At 32.9% G+C, this 16,759-nt stretch overlaps 1 protein-coding gene and 1 long non-coding RNA gene across 12 annotated transcripts in view; one reads left to right on the top strand and one right to left on the bottom strand.

Moving 5' to 3' along the window:
• The window catches only part of LOC137622289 (uncharacterized), a 73,553-nt gene extending 65,960 nt beyond the window's left edge, over positions 1–7,593 (top strand). The window contains exons 12-13 of the mRNA XM_068352849.1: positions 6,081–6,251; positions 7,460–7,593. The gene's annotated coding sequence lies outside the window, so the exon portion shown is untranslated. The remainder of the gene's footprint in view (positions 1–6,080; positions 6,252–7,459) is intronic.
• The window catches only part of LOC137622290 (uncharacterized), a 58,522-nt gene continuing 48,995 nt past the window's right edge, over positions 7,233–16,759 (bottom strand). For 4 of the 11 annotated variants that reach the window (XR_011040399.1, XR_011040404.1, XR_011040402.1 and 1 more), the window contains 2 exons: positions 10,685–10,767; positions 7,237–8,115 (listed from right to left, as the gene is read on the bottom strand). This is a non-coding gene — a long non-coding RNA (uncharacterized lncRNA). Of the gene's footprint in view, positions 8,116–10,684; positions 10,768–16,759 lie in introns of all 11 variants that reach the window. The other 7 variants (XR_011040401.1, XR_011040403.1, XR_011040408.1 and 4 more) reach the window with 5 other exon arrangements.

Genomic DNA, 16,759 nt, shown 5'->3' with positions numbered 1-16,759 from the left:
GTGCACTGGCTGATCTACTACATTTAACTTATTAAGGATTCTCGTAGGCAAGTTTTGATATCTAATCCAATCTTGGGCCCCTTAATAGATGCTGATAAGAACTGCAGAGGAGCAATTATAATACTAGTGAACGAGTTACGACCTATGTTGGAAAAGAAGGGTGGTATAAGCCCAGGGGCTCCATGGAAGAAAATACCCCAGTGAGGAAAGGAAAGTGTTGTTGCTATTAGCTTTGCTGGACTTATTAACTTCCTCCTATACCTCTGTTCCCTCTCCCTTTCAGCCATATTGCTGTTGAACATCTAGTCTTCTACTTCAACTTGTAAGGTTTTCTCTCAATTACACATTGCTGAATGACCTCCCTGTCCAAATTTTCTTATATATGAAAGGTAGTTCTAGTAATATTAGAATACTTATTTCCTTTATTAGCAAGTAATGCAACCTATCGTTTCAGAGGAATGTTTGTAGAGATACCATTGGAGTAGGGCCATAGTATATAGGGATGTGAATGACATCTGATTGAAATACTTGATCCCATGTTGCATTGAGAATTGATATATCTTCCTGTATTCTTGAGATATATGGTCAAGAAACTTGTTGTGCCATCGGTAAGAAATATCTTTAAATTTTAGAATAAGGAAATTTCTTTAAAATTCCAAAAGTCCATTTCTATAAAAGTCTCATACAGTATAAAAGGTGGTATTCAAATTGCCCAAACTATTCAATAAGGCCTGCTTTCACCAATATCTCGAGTATTTAAGTTGAAACTATTTGTAAAGATTATTCATCAGCTCAAAAATCCTCTTCATGTTTGTAGTATGTACAGGACATAGTCCAAAATGCATTATTATTATAGCACACACTAAACATGGAAAACATTAAAATTTTAACTTTGCCCTACAATGAAGTGAGACCAAAAAGTGTTAAGAGCTTGCATGTAGTTAGTTTGGGTCATACCTCATGATTGTATGGAGACACCTATCTTTGGGTACTGTACTCTACTTCCATGCCTTTTGCACAATTATTTAAAGAGGACATCTTTAGGGATTTTGTGGGGTAGCATTAGTAAGCTTAGCGACACCCTAAAAACAGCCACTCGAAATTGATCATAGTAGTTGCACATCCATCTTTGCCACTTATCTTTGTGAATACTTTAATGCTGGAGATATAATCTATAAGTAGGTAGCTATACTTAGAAAACAAAAAACTACGAACATCGTATTTGGTTCATCAAAAGGACTGATTAAAAAGTTGAAGGTACTTTAGCAAAGACACGGAAGATTAGGTATGTAGTATCATTGTAAGGAATATTTATTTCTGTTCGTTTTATGCAGAAATATGTTCAGGTGGCAGCCGACCATTTTAACCCTGGATAGGTACGGTGGGTCGTTTGCGACCCCGAGCGTCAAAAAAAAACAGGTTTTTCTCACGTGACTCACCCCTGCGACTGAATTTGTGGGTGATCGACCTGCAGGAGGTGTCTCCCCTACACGCTCTAGTAGTGTCCAGATGTGCATTGCTATAGCTGTACTCCTTCCCCGATTTCTGAGACGCGTCGGGGTCGTTCGCGTCCGAGTTTACCCTTCTGAGGTAGTTTGCATAATTATCAAAGTTATTACGTATTATGAAATTGTCGTAGAATGGTGCAACTTGTATAGGTTATCAGTTGTGGAAAGTCTTGGTGGATTGTTTGGCTACCATGTGCATGTTTTTTTTTTAGTTAAAATGTCGTTCATCACCACGAGGACCATTTTACCGCGAGTGCCCCTTTTTCATTTTTTTTCATTTTTTTGCCAAGTCATTTTTCCGTAAGATATTGCCAAATAGTGTCGTAAAACTTTTGCTTGTTTAGTGTTGGAAAGTGTGTCTAGATGATCTGGCTACCCATGCATGACTTTGTTTTTGTCAGATACGACGTAGTTATTGGTATATTGGGTATTTAACTGCGGTTACCAATTTCTGTTTTTTTTTTCAATATTTGTAAAAATTACTACGTAGTAAGGAATTGCCGTATATTATTCATTTTTTTTTTCATGTTTGTGTTAGAAAGTGTGCCTTGATGGTTGGGCTAACACGTGCATGTCTTTTTTTTTATCTGAGATGTCGTATATTAGAATGTCGGGCATTTTACCGCGAGTGTCCCTTTTTAATTTTTTTTAATTTTTTTGCCAAGTCATTTTTCCGTAAGATATTGCGAAATAGTGTCGTAAAACTTTTGCTTTTTTAATGTTGGAAAGTGTGTCTAGATGATCTGGCTACCCATGCGTGATTTTGTTTTTGTCAGATACGACGTAGTTATTGGTATATTGGGTATTTAACTGCGGTTGCCAATTTCTGTTTTTTTTTCAATATTTGTAAAAATTTACTACGTAGTAAGGAATTGCCGTATATTATTGATTTTTTTTTTCATTTTTATGTGTTAGAAAGTGTGCCTTGATGGTTGGGCTAACACGTGCATGTCTTTTTTTTTTATCTGAGATGCCGTATATTAGAATGTTGGGCATTTTTCCGCGAGTGCCCCTTTTTATTTGTTTTGCATTTTTTTGCTTAGTCATGTTACCGTAAGGAATTGGCAAGTAGTGTCGCAAAACTTATATTTTTATAGTGTTGGAAAGTGTTTCTAGATGATCTGGCTACCCATGCCTATTTTTTTTTTAGCCAGATATGACGTATATATAAGTATGTGTTCGATTTTCCTGTGATTGCCATTGTTTCGTTTTTTCCCATTTCTTTCAAAATTACTACGTACTAAGGAACTATCACAGAGTAATATTTCATTTATATGTTTATTTGTCGGAAAATATGCCTTGATGGTTTGCCTAGCACGTGGCTGAAATTTTTTTTTTCTGAAATGCCGTATATTAGAATGGCCATTTTTCCACGAGTGCCCCTTTTTATTTGTTTTGCATTTTTTTGCTTAGTCAAGTCATGTTACCGTAAGGAATTGGCAAGTAGTGTCGCAAAACTTATATTTTTATAGTGTTGGAAAGTGTTTCTAGATGATCTGGCTACCCATGCCTATCTTTTTTTTAGCCAGATATGGCGTATATATAGGTATGTGTTCGATTTTCCGGTGATTGCCATTTTTTCGTTTTTTCCTAATTCTTTCAAAATTACTACGTACTAAGGAACTATCACAGAGTAATGATTCCTCTAGATGTTTATTTGTCGGAAAATTTTGTTTACTTTTTTTTTGATTGAATATCATCAAATTTTTTTAGCTAAAATATTGTTTTACATTTTTTTTTTTCGATTTTATTTCCCTTCAAAAAAAATTTTTTTGGGTCAGAATTTTAATTTTATAGTCGTAAAATAATCGACAATTATCCAGCAACCCACCATACAATTTTTATGCATATCCAATAATAATTAGATTAGTAAATAACACCTTGAAATTGACATACCCTTCCTACATTTCAAGTGGCAGATTAGGGAGTCTGAGTCAGTGTGGTTGGCGGCCATTTTGTGGACATATCCGAAGCGTAAGCTGCCCTATCTATATATATTCTTGTTCCCTATAGAATTTGTGATATTTGGGTATATTTTTACCTGCATAAATATCATATTATATATTAAATATATGTATTTTTTTACGAAATTTCCAAGTACTCAAAAAATTACCTTTAGATATGGCCCCTGATATAAATGTAATTTACAAAATAATGAAGATTTTTTTACATATTTCTATTTTAGGATAATATGTGTTTATTCCCTAAAAAAATTAGCCACTTCCTATTTCATTTGGGTACCCAAAAAAATTCATGAAATTTGGACATTTTTTTTTTGGCCAAAAAAAGTTACCCTTTTTTTCTCATTTCAGATCTTCACCTCCATGGGTCTGACTTCATCCAAAATACATCAAGATGTGTCCTAAACATTCAAGAATCAATTCCTAAAAGGATTTGTGTATATATGTATAAACTTTTTTTTTATGAATTTTTATGTCAGGTCTTTTTTTTTCTACTTAATTTTTTAAAATATTTATAATAAATAGTTTTTCTGCAGATGAGTAGTATTTATCTTTACAGTTGTTTTAAGCATTCATTGAAGTTTTTTTTGGCAAAGAAAAAAAGGAGGTTACTGCAAAAACTGATTTTTCAAGAATTTTTTTTGGCATCGGGGTCGTTCGCGTCCGAGTATACCCTTAAAGGGGTGTCCGAGGACCGTACCTATCCAGGGTTAATAGTAACAAAAATAAGCAGCAGCTAATATTCAGGTCAGGGGAAAATCCAGAGAAGACTGGGCGATTGATTACACTGGGAGATGATAATGCCACTCCAGCTATTACCAAGTTCTCTGACTTTAATAGTACTGAGCACCAGAAGCTCTTGTTGCCATTAGTTTAGTTTTTTTATAAGATTTTAATAGGACCGAGCTTCGGAAGCTCTTGTTGCCATTAGCTTAGTTTGTAAAATTTAAGAAGGGCATTAAATCTTTAGGACAAGTCAGAGTCTAGCCAAACCTGGTCATTTTTTACCTTAACTCCTAGATTTGCAGAGTGGTTCTAGTGCACCAGTTAATAAGGATTCTGATGGCCAAGGCTTACCTAATAAAGTCTTTAATTTTGAACAATTTCACGTCTTTTTGCTGTGAAAATCGCAATTCGGTGATTTGTTTTGATCTTTACCACCATTGGATTCTGAGATGGAAAACAGCTGGTAGCCTGGATCCTAATATTCCGCAGCTAGCTTATCATTTATGAGCAGCTACAGGGATTTGCTGTATTCGCATGTAAATGGTGTGGTATATCGTATGGTCCCTATGGAACTGTGAGCTTACATTAGATGGATCTCTTAATTTTAAAGTTTATGCAAAAACTGATGTTTGCATCATGTTTTGGATGTCACTGTGCATGTGTTTAACAAAGACGTGGTTAATCTTGCATCTCTGGATTTTTCCTAATGATGGGAATGATGTAGGTGGTATTACCTTAATTGCCCCCCCAAAAAAAGTCAGTGATGTGGTACCACTAGCAACCTTTTTACCTCTTGAGATAAAACTTCCCTTAAAGCTAAGGTAAATTTTTATCAATTAAATCTATAAATAATTATCTAAAGTGCAAAGAAAACTACTAATCCTGGTTCCCATTTAGTGTTTTAAGCCTGTTCTCCCTCTAAAGCATTCCAAGATAAATCAAAGTGAGTGGCTAACATTGTTTTTATTCAAATCTAGTTACAGTGGAACTTTGCAACAATGAATTCGTTTAATGGGTTCCAGACATAACAGGCTTAATAAAGATGCGTGTGTCTTGAGCATTGTCCAGAAGGCGCTGTGAAGGTCATAGTAATATAGTGTATACACAGTACGAGATTATCGTGCTACTTTTGAAACTAATTATAAGGGGATTACATCATACTCTGAAAGGCATTGTAAAGGTTATCGTAAGTAATAGCATATATACTAGATTCTTGTGCTATTTTTGGAGTCCGCTATAAGGGTTTCGCATTACAGTATACACTAGTGGTAAAATTAGAGTGTACTGCTCAGCCAGACTTTGCTGTTTTACTAAACTTATTGTGCATTTACTGTGGTCAAAACAAGATTATTTAAATTTTTTTTTTTATGAAACTTACATTTTACTAATCTATCAATAATGCATTTATTACTGTATTGAAAATATTAGTAGGAAATTAGGAAAGGAAATCATTGATCATGCTTATTTTCCATGTTATACATCTATAAAATGTCTTTACTACAGTTTATGCTTTTCCAAATTGGCTCATTAGGGAAAAATACCGAAGGGTTTTCTCACTTGCTAAAAGAAACTAAAAACTATTATTACTTGAACACAGTTTTGGATGTAAAACTATTATTACTTGAGCTTTTATTTGGCATCTAAAGGAGTTTAGAATTAGAAATATTTTTTTCTTAGTTTATTTTTCATGTTTAATGAGTAAAAGAATTATAACCAAAGTTATGAATGAGGTCTATTAGTCTTAAGCTTTGAGGCGCTACATTACAAAGCTTGGGAAATTGAATTTTTCTTCCAATTCTCTAAGTACAGTACTGTAGATGTTTGTGTAGTCATGTTATATCTGTTCTTAAACAATATATTCACTAATTTTACTTTTTGTTTTCAGTTCTGAACACTGCTTTCCCTCTATGCCAAATGCCATGGTGGCTTGAAAATGTTCAAGATTCAGCTACAACCTGTCACTTAAATTTAGCAGTATAGTAACTTGTCAATAATGAGGAAATGGCAGACTTGCACAATTTTTTTCTAAAATCTTGAAACTTCAATTGGTGAAAATGTAAGTTTTTGTAAATCAGTTTCTACATGTTGTTTAGATAGTTTGAAAATAGAAAGGCAAGTTTCTTATTGTGCCTAAGGTACACTTATCCTCTATAGACCCTGGTTTACTCTCGCTTATGGCATTGGATGTTATATAAATGTTTTATTTTTTAATTGGTAAAATATTAAGAGGTTATATTAGCTGTAGATAGAGTAAAAAGCAAATGCCAAATTTTAAAAATTAATATTAAAGATGTTTAATACAATCAGGCTTGCTATTTGGGTCAGGCATGCTTGACTAGAAAAAGTGACACATTCAGCTCTAATACACAATGTAGAAGGGTTGGTGACAGGGATAAAAAAGAGAAATGAGGACACATTAGTGGGCATCTATTAAGAGGAATCCTTAAAACTCTACACTAGAAATTCACATTTACGATTTTTGCAGCCCCAACTCATATGTGTTAAGAAAGAGTACATGAGAGATGAAGTAAAAGGAAAAACTAGGCGGGGACATAAGAGTTGTGTGATAAATAACCATAGAATATTATATTTTGCTGTTTTTCATCAATATAATGCATATAAACGATTATTCTTTTTTAATGTAAAACTCTCCCACTTCTTACTTTCTGCAATGCAGTTACGTGAATTTTCAAGCACTTTGCTTCACGTTAAGTAGAATAATTTGAAAGTAGAGTAATTTGAAATATTCTAGTTTTCTCATTATTTGAGAGGTAAGTGTACATAACCTGTTTTAATTGTTGGTCAGTTTTTTTAATTCCCACGAAAACTTTTAGACATGATAACTTGAGCACTTTACTCCCTAATGACCTTTTCCTTAAATTGTCTGTAATGATAGTTGCTGGACACTTTTCTCATGCCTTTATGTAATCTTTTACTGTATGTAATCCTAATTTTTTGATTGGTGTAATCTTTTACTGTATGTAATCCTAATTTTTTGATTGGTGACACAAAGTAAAAGTTTATTGCTTTCAAAATCTAATATATAAATGGTAATAGAAATGACTAAAGACATCTCTTGAAATAATCTTTTCCATAGTCAAACATTATTAATTTGTACAATTAATTGTGCATACTTTACTTGATAGATCAGTTTTAAAATCTATATTCATCATACACCCGTGGGAAAAAAATCTTGAATAAAAAACATTGTAATCCAATAAATGACGCCCATGCATTTTTTAATTTGTTCTATTATCCTTTCAGAACCACTCCAACATAACATACAGAATAATACCTTCAGAGTGAACTGATGTTAGGGGACAAGACCTCATATCATTCTGCAAGAGCAGGCAAGATTATCATACCCATCAAGAACACAGAGCACAAGCAGGTCAAACCTACCACCTCCGTGTTGTTGGGGGGTGGAGGTAGATTATCTTCATGCTCCTCCATTGGTCACCAAGTCATTGGGCAAGACTTATTTACCTTCTGAGGCTGGAGTTGATAAGACTGATACAAGTTCTTTAACATCGGCCGCGGTGAATGAACTGGTAACTAAGACTTCTACTACAACCCAGTTATTCCATCACGAGTATGTTGTACTTGGTACTGTCTATGGTGCAGGACATTCAGAAAAAATAGTCTGAAAAGGAAGCTTCTTTTCAGACTAAAATTCATCAGCTGGTTGCATCACGTTACACCCTTTCCCTTTAGATTGAAAGCTGCATGTGTGGAAAAGATTTGACACTACTAGGTTCTTGATAATGGAATGTCTTCGTTTTCTGGAAAAGTCTCCGGGCTGGAAGTAGAGGTATAATTGTGTAAAGTCCTCTTTCATTTATAACCTTCAGGAAATTGTAGAGTGACATGTTTGTCAGCACAAGCTTGACTATCTCTTCCAATGTCCAATTTTCACAAGCCTGTAAGATAAGAATGGGAATTTTAATAGACTAGCTTTCTACAGATGAGAAGTTTAGGCAAATTTTAAAATTATTTTCATTTAGGCAAATTTTAAAATTATTTTCATTTAAGTTTCTGAATGTTAGAGAATTATGAAGAAGAAATTACAATTACAGCTAAAAATTCAGAAACTCCACTATTATATATATACTAATTCAATTTGTACTGCTCCCATCATTGGATTTAACTAAACACTTTGTCCAAAACAAGTGTGTTGAGGAATAAAAAATGACTGTTCACCTTAAAAAAAAAGGTGAAAAAAAAATGTATACAAAATTAAAAAATACTGAATACAATATCATTTTTTTCCTCCTAAATAAAATGAGTTATTTCCCTCTACTCAAATTATGATCTATATTCCCTCTACTCAAATTATGTTCTATATACCCTCTACTCAAAATTATGATCTACCTCTACTCAAAAATTATGATCTATATAACCCTCTACTCAAAAATTATGATCTATATACCCTCTACTCAAAAATTATGATCTATATACCCTCTACTCAAAAATTATGATCTATATACCCTCTACTCAAAAATTATGATCTATATACCCTCTACTCAAAAATTATGATCTATATACCCTCTACTCAATATTTTTATGATCTATATACCCTCTACTCAAAAATTATGATCTATATACCCTCTACTCAAAAATTATGATCTATGATCTATATACCCTCTACTCAAAAATTATGATCTATATACCCTCTACTCAATATTTTTATGATCTATATACCCTCTACTCAATATTTTTATGATCTATATACCCTCTACTCAATATTTTTATGATCTATATACCCTCTACTCAATATTTTTATGATCTATATACCCTCTACTCAAATTATGATCTATATACAACTAAATAGTAGAGAGTATAAGGTCTTACAAGATTCCAAAAATGTAAGGTACCTTTTTTAGTGTAACAAAATTTCTTGGGCCCAAATAAAATTACACTAAAAGTTTGGTTTTCCGATAGGCAGAATTTTTTTTGACATAAAACTAGAAAATATTTTCACACAATAAGATTGGCACAGTAGGAAACTAGACACTTTCATCCTATTTTATATGAAAAAAATTATATGAAAAAAATTAAGTCCTCAATGTAAAAATTACGTAACTCACTACCCAATTATTAAAACAAATTAGTAAGAGCTCACTTATTAAACATTCTGCAATTTTAAAATAATAAATTATATCTGCATTAGAGATACTCATCAGGTTTCCTGTCTTCACTTATGACTTCAGTGCAACAACATCTTACCCATACACAATACCAACTTTTAATTTTCTCATGAAATAAGTTAAGTTATTGTTCAGTCTTCGCAGTAATTGCAAACAAATCGATCCAAGATAAGGACATCTGTGAAATAAATAAATACAGAACTGAACCTTCTGGAGTATGGGACCTATCTTCCCCCACAGAGACTGAAGACAAGGGTGTTATATTGGTAGCTCAAAAGCATTACTCTGTCATTGTACCTCAAAAGCATTACTCTCATTAACTACCTAATCAATTTACAACTTTTGGAAGAAAAGATAAAAATTTTAGTTTTATGGATCAACCCCAGCATACAGGGAATTAGTTTTATGGATCAACCCCAGCATACAGGGAAGTAATATGATCATCAAAGAATAAAAAAAAAATTGTTTATATAATACATTAAAGTTTCATTTCTCTACATGAAGGCGTTGTATCTGGCAGCTTCACTATTTACATTGTACATAAACATTTTTCACTGGATAAATTATTTGTATGCTATCTTAAATCAAATCAAACTTCATCTACAAATTTATGGTCAGGTTTATTGAGAACTGGACCTAGACTGCCAAAATAATCCTATGACAAACTGGTTGAGAAAAACTTTATCTAATAATGCCTAACCCATTTTAAGGAAATTGATGATGATTTTTAACCTCAAGGTAGTTTGAATAAGCATATCAGTAAAGGTGATAACTCAACTTCGCTTCTTTCCCTACGCAAACCTTTAAAAATTACAGCCAAATTAATTACCTGATAATTGTTGTTTAATATAACTCCTGCCAAGACCATATACACTATTTAAAAAGTTCACTAAACAAAATTACAAATTTAAAACAACAAATTTAAATTGACCGTAAATTGCTCCCCAGTTCTTTGTGGATTCCTTGGGTGATTTCTATTGCTTCTGAAAACTCAACCAGATTTCTTTACCGTAGAGTACTGTATTTCTGTATACCATAAGTAAAGATTTCAAAGTTCAACATGAAAAAAAAAAAAACATTGCATCACCAGAAAATTTCAATTCATTGAATAGAGGTATGACAAGATTACCAAGATTAGACATACACTAAACTCCAGAAAAATAATAATGGGCTCTAATTTACATACGATACCTAAAAATTTTACGGTATTGTCTTACATGCAATTTCAATCATTTTAGAGTATCAATTAATAATCTTTGCAAAGGAAGTGATATGTACCATAAAGATAATGCATACATTTAAAACTTAACTGAAGTCTTATATATTGCCTTCATGATATTACCTTCTTTATAAGCGCAACAGATGTCGTATGTTGCCTTCACTACACATTCATTTCTTTTTCAATTTCATTCCAGCTTATCAAATCTGCAATAAAAGTACAAAGTCAAGTTTGTGATTAACACCTCTTGTGGAAAGCAATACAGTAGTGTTAAGTTTTGAAGTGCAAGGATGAGTAAATTTTTAAAACAATTTTTGGCACTCTGATTTTATAATCTTTACCACATTGTAGTCTAAATTACCATAGTTCAATTACCATTACAGCAAAACCTTCCTTGTTTTCTTATTCACTCTAAAGTTTATTCTCTCAAAAGATAGCATTATTTATAAGTTTCATGTTAGAGTGTTAAAAGATTGCATAGAACAGTAAATTCTCTTTTTGCAAGCTATTTTGACCACCTAGCCCTGACTGAAGGTCAGTCTGCATACCTTAAAACTACTTATGGAGAGCAGTTTCTTTTAATGCCAAAGACTTAATTCCTCACTTTACATACTTGCGACATATATTCCATTTAGAATGAGCTATAAAAAATATTTTAAATGAAGCATACTCTTCAGATCTCTAAACTATGAACAATCTCATTTGCAGTAATATAAAGTGTGTATAAATGGATTTCAACATTTTACTCTTCATTACCTTTCATTTTCCTCTTCAAGACAGCCCAAATCATGCTTATTTCCGGAGGAACAATTTTGAACATGAAAAAATTTTCACTAGGAAAGCAAAGAGAATTTTACAATTGTCTTCCATTTAATAATCAAGTACTTTATAGTAATTTGCTCCCATCTAGCTAAAAAGTCACCAAATTAAACTTATGAAACATTCCCACAACGTTTATAATTACAAATCTACCTGGATCTTTTTAAAATTCATGAACCTTTCCTTAAATGATCTTAATATGATTTTCTCACTGCTAGTAGACATTCTAAATCTTGATATTCAATGGGTACAAGTCATAACAAGCTAGAGCAATGTTAAGTTGACAGAAAAGTTGATAAAAATAAAAAATTACCCATCAACAATCTCCAAAAGACTAATCAATGAGAAATTGGAGGATAAAATACAACCAGTCAAATTCTCCAGCCATTCCCTGAATCTAAGCAATGAACATCACTTATTTCTAATACATGTACTTAACTTCATTATCCCTGCAACCTTATACTTATATATCTGTTGATTATTTAAAGACAAACAAGAAATTTGCATTAATTTGTTAAATTCTATCAAATGTTAACCGGCCTGCATCTTACTAATATGCTTAGCTAAAGCCAGGGCAAATAACAAAAACATCCTTAGTTATCAAGACCCTAACAAAGATTCAAAATGTGGGCTCTTAAATATTGCTACACTGCATCCAAGTTCTAATAAATAGATCAGATAACCAGAGGTCTAAATTGCATAAGATCTGAATACAGTACATACGGTATCATACCTAGAGCATATAAATCCAACCCAAACAGGAAACTTAAAAAAACATATCAACACTACACAAGATTCAGGGACTAGCACCAATCAAAATACACATGGTATTGTATGATAAATATTTGGCGGACTGCCACTTGGAACCAAGATTAGAATTTAGTGAGCCTAAATAATCACTTTCAGAATACAGTGCACAGTTTCTTTGCAGTTAGATGAAGAATTTGGCCCTTGCGTGAAACATCCTTGAAACCGGTTGTCTATAGTCTCGGTAGGCAACTTCCTAGGGCAATCCAAAAACCATGACCACATAATTCTGCTTCTTGAAGACGCCCTAAAATTTTCCTATCATCGTCCAAATCACTGAGAACAAGAAACTTGTACAGAGACACTATTGACGAGTCCTGTACCATGGCAACCACTATCCCTGCAAAAGGATCTGGAACAGACTTCCTCTACGGCCATATATCTGATTGTGAAGATAATCCATAGTCATGCCTCAGGCTTCTTTAGAAGAATCAGTGTAGAAATAAATGTCTGGGACTCATACTTCCAATGAAGCCCAAAGTCAAATAAAAAGGGTTTTCACACCAATTTCAGCTCTCCAGAAAATAATTAGAGTCCAGATCAACGGCCCTGCCCCAATGCCAAATAAGATGCAAATGGAAATTCCTAATTTTAAACAGATCTATGGAAACTAAATTCTCAAAAAATCCCATAATCCCCAAGAGCCTTATCCATTCACGATGTGACACTGCTTTCATCTCTTTGAACTTCAACAAATACAAGAACCAAAATGGAACAAAGGCTATGATCATTCATAAATATAGAATCCTGTGTCTGTATCAGAACAGACTTTTTCATGTTGACCACGACACAAAACTACCTCAACAACTTGAGCAACCAGTCCAAATTAGCAGCCCTGATTCTATTAGGGGAAGCGTTCAAAGTACAGTAGGGTCCCGAATTATGCGAGAATTTGATCGATTAATGACCTCGTATAAATTGAAAATCGCTTATTTCGAAACACACAACTAACAGAAATAATTCCATTGCTGCCATGGCAACCAGCAATTTGCCTATTCAAATGTGTTTACTACCCATTTCCAATACTTTCTTTGTACTATACTGTATTTCTTTATAATATCAAATTGTTCTTGTAAATAAATCAAACATTTAATATACTTTAAAGTTCTAATAACTTGAAAAATGGTTAAAATTACAACCAGGATAGGTGTAAACACCATATATTTCCCGTTATAACACGACCCAAAATACAGACAAATTTTAATGTTTGTCATATCTATTGTATAAGACAACTGGTGAATAGCAAAACCATCACTCTATAGACTAGCTTTTGTTGAATGATTGAAAATCCAGAATTAACAAAATAAAGGCAATTTTATATCATGCATTTCCTAAACACGCCAAAATGCACAATAAAAAACAACCAATGTTTTGTTTCCGTTTATCTCTGATCATAACGAAGAAACAGATGCACTTACTCATCTGTTAGTTTTTGCATCGACAGCAATCTTATCAGTATTGATTATATGTTGAATTTGTTATTACCAATGTTCTAATTATTTTTTATTAGAACTTTCAAATAAATGAAATGAATGCCATTTATGAAATGTTTTTCTTTATGATGCTGCCTGAAACGGAAACCTTCCATTTCTTTACGCTCCATCTTCGATCATAATAAACAAACGAATGCATTAAACACACATGATCTAAGTCATAACTAATGATATTACAAACATTTAGTAAACATTATGTTATTACAAATATTTTACTTACCGTATCCATATAAATTCCTAAATTCGTAGCAAAGCTGGAAATTTTTTTTTCCTTATGCGTTTAATCCACAATAGCAAACTGCCGCTAATGACAGAGTGATAACTTACGATAATTCTAAACTGTTACGAAAGATAATGGTCCTTTCCATATCCAAAATACTTTTCCTAACTTCAGTTATAAGTCAACTTGTACCCACCTCAATTATGGATCCATATGCAAAAAAAGGTAAAAGAAGAAAGTACTAGGCCTATTTTTAAAGTCACCGAACAATTAGGTTACCGCTATAACGTTCGATGGGGGAGGGGGGGGGGGAGAGAGAGAGAGAGAGAGAGAGAGAGAGAGAGAGAGAGAGAGAGAGAGAGAGAGAGAGAGAGATGGTTTTAAAGTACTAAACAATAAATATGATAGGTTATAACACATTGGTGTTTATGTAATATCAACTGTATAGATGGTTTGAATAAGTTAAGAAATGGTGTAAACAATTCTTTGTTATTGTATTCGCGCGGAAGCTAGACATCAGCCGATGTGATCACAGCCAAAAGTAAAACAAAAATAAGTTAGCAATACTCGATTTTTAAAACACACCCGAAATTTAACAACATAAGTACATGTTTTATTATAGCGCAATTGACATTTAAAGAGTAAAAATTTTCTGGAATAGAATGGTGTTTCCTAAAAAATAGTGGTTTGCGGACGAAATCAGTTACCGTATTTTAAGCTATGATTGAAATGGATGTATACACGGTATAATTTTTTCGTTTTGTATTTAATTGACACTTCAAGAAAACCGATTTTGGTTTCTTCATCTATTTGTAAGTATTGTATAACGAGAGAGAGAGAGAGAGAGAGAGAGAGAGAGAGAGAGAGAGAGAGAGAGAGAGAGAGAGAGAGAGAGAGAGAGAGAATCAGCTGTTGTACTTGAATGCCGTGTTTTTGTTTCGTGTACCCCCTGAAGCGAGGAATTGATCGCCACAACTAACAATATTCATGTTAATTTCATTCTTAAACTCAAGTTGCCATATGTGAACTATGGTTTTATTTCTTACGGAGAGAGAGAGAGAGAGAGAGAGAGAGAGAGAGAGAAAGAGAGAGAGAGAGAGAGAGAGAGAGAGAGAGAGAGAGAGAGAGAGAGAGAGAGAGAGAGAGAGAGAGATGGTTTTAACCCTGGATAGGTACGCTCCTCGGACACCCCTTTAAGGGTATACTCGGACGCGAACGACCCCGACGCCAAAAAAAATTCTTGAAAAATCAGTTTTTGCAGTAACCTCCTTTTTTCTTTTGCCAAAAAAAACTTCAATGAATGCTTAAAACAACTGTAAAGATAAATACTACTCATCTGCAGAAAAACTATTTATTATAAATATTTTAAAAAATTAAGTAGAAAAAAAAAAGACCTGACATAAAAATTCATAGAAAAAAAGTTTATACATATATACACAAATCCTTTTAGGAATTGATTCTTGAATGTTTAGGACACATCTTGATGTATTTTGGATGAAGTCAGACCCATGGAGGTGAAGATCTGAAATGAGAAAAAAAGGGTAACTTTTTTTGGCCAAAAAAATTTGTCCAAATTTCATGAATTTTTTTGGGTACCCAAATGAAATAGGAAGTGGCTAATTTTTTTAGGGAATAAACATATGTTATCCTAAAATAGAAATATGTAAAAAAATCTTCATTATTTTGTAAATTACATTTATATCAGGGGCCATATCTAAAGGTAATTTTTTGAGTACTTAGAAATTTCGTAAAAAAATACATATATTTAATATATAATATGATATTTATGCAGGTAAAAATATACCAAAATATCACAAATTCTATAGGGAACAAGAATATATATAGATAGGGCAGCTTACGCTTCGGATATGTCCACAAAATGGCCGCCAACCACACTGACTCAGACTCCCTAATCTGCCACTTGAAATGTAGGAAGGGTATGTCAATTTCAAGGTGTTATTTACTAATCTAATTATTATTGGATATGCATAAAAATTGTATGGTGGGTTGCTGGATAATTGTCGATTATTTTATGACTATAAAATTAAAATTCTGACCCAAAAAAATTTTTTTGAAGGGAAATAAAATCGAAAAAAAAAAATGTAAAACAATATAATATTTTAGCTAAAAAAATTTGATGATATTCAATCAAAAAAAAAGTAAACAAAATTTTCCGACAAATAAACATCTAGAGGAATCATTACTCTGTGATAGTTCCTTAGTACGTAGTAATTTTGAAAGAATTGGGAAAAAACGAAAAAATGGCAATCACCGGAAAATCGAACACATACCTATATATACGCCATATCTGGCTAAAAAAAAGATAGGCATGGGTAGCCAGATCATCTAGAAACACTTTCCAACACTATAAAAATATAAGTTTTGCGACACTACTTGCCAATTCCTTACGGTAACATGACTAAGCAAAAAAATGCAAAACAAATAAAAAGGGGCACTCGCGGAAAAATGGCTAACATTCTAATATACGGCATTTCAGAAAAAAAAAATTCAGCCACGTGCTAGGCAAACCATCAAGGCACATTTTCCGACAAATAAACATCTAAATGAATCATTACTCTGTGATAGTTCCTTAGTACGTAGTAATTTTGAAAGAAATGGGAAAAAACGAAAAAATGGCAATCACAGGAAAATCGAACACATACCTATATATACGCCATATCTGGCTAAAAAAAAAAAAGATAGGCATGGGTAGCCAGATCATCTAGAAACACTTTCCAACACTATAAAATTATAAGTTTTGCGACACTACTTGCCAATTCCTTACGGTAACATGACTAAGCAAAAAAATGCAAAACAAATAAAAAGGGGCACTCGCGGAAAAATGCCCAACATTCTAAT

Source organism: Palaemon carinicauda, chromosome 29 (assembly GCF_036898095.1).
Source record: "Palaemon carinicauda isolate YSFRI2023 chromosome 29, ASM3689809v2, whole genome shotgun sequence".
NCBI classification, from domain to species: Eukaryota; Metazoa; Arthropoda; class Malacostraca; order Decapoda; family Palaemonidae; genus Palaemon; species Palaemon carinicauda.
This window is presented reverse-complemented; position numbering and strand designations above follow the sequence as displayed.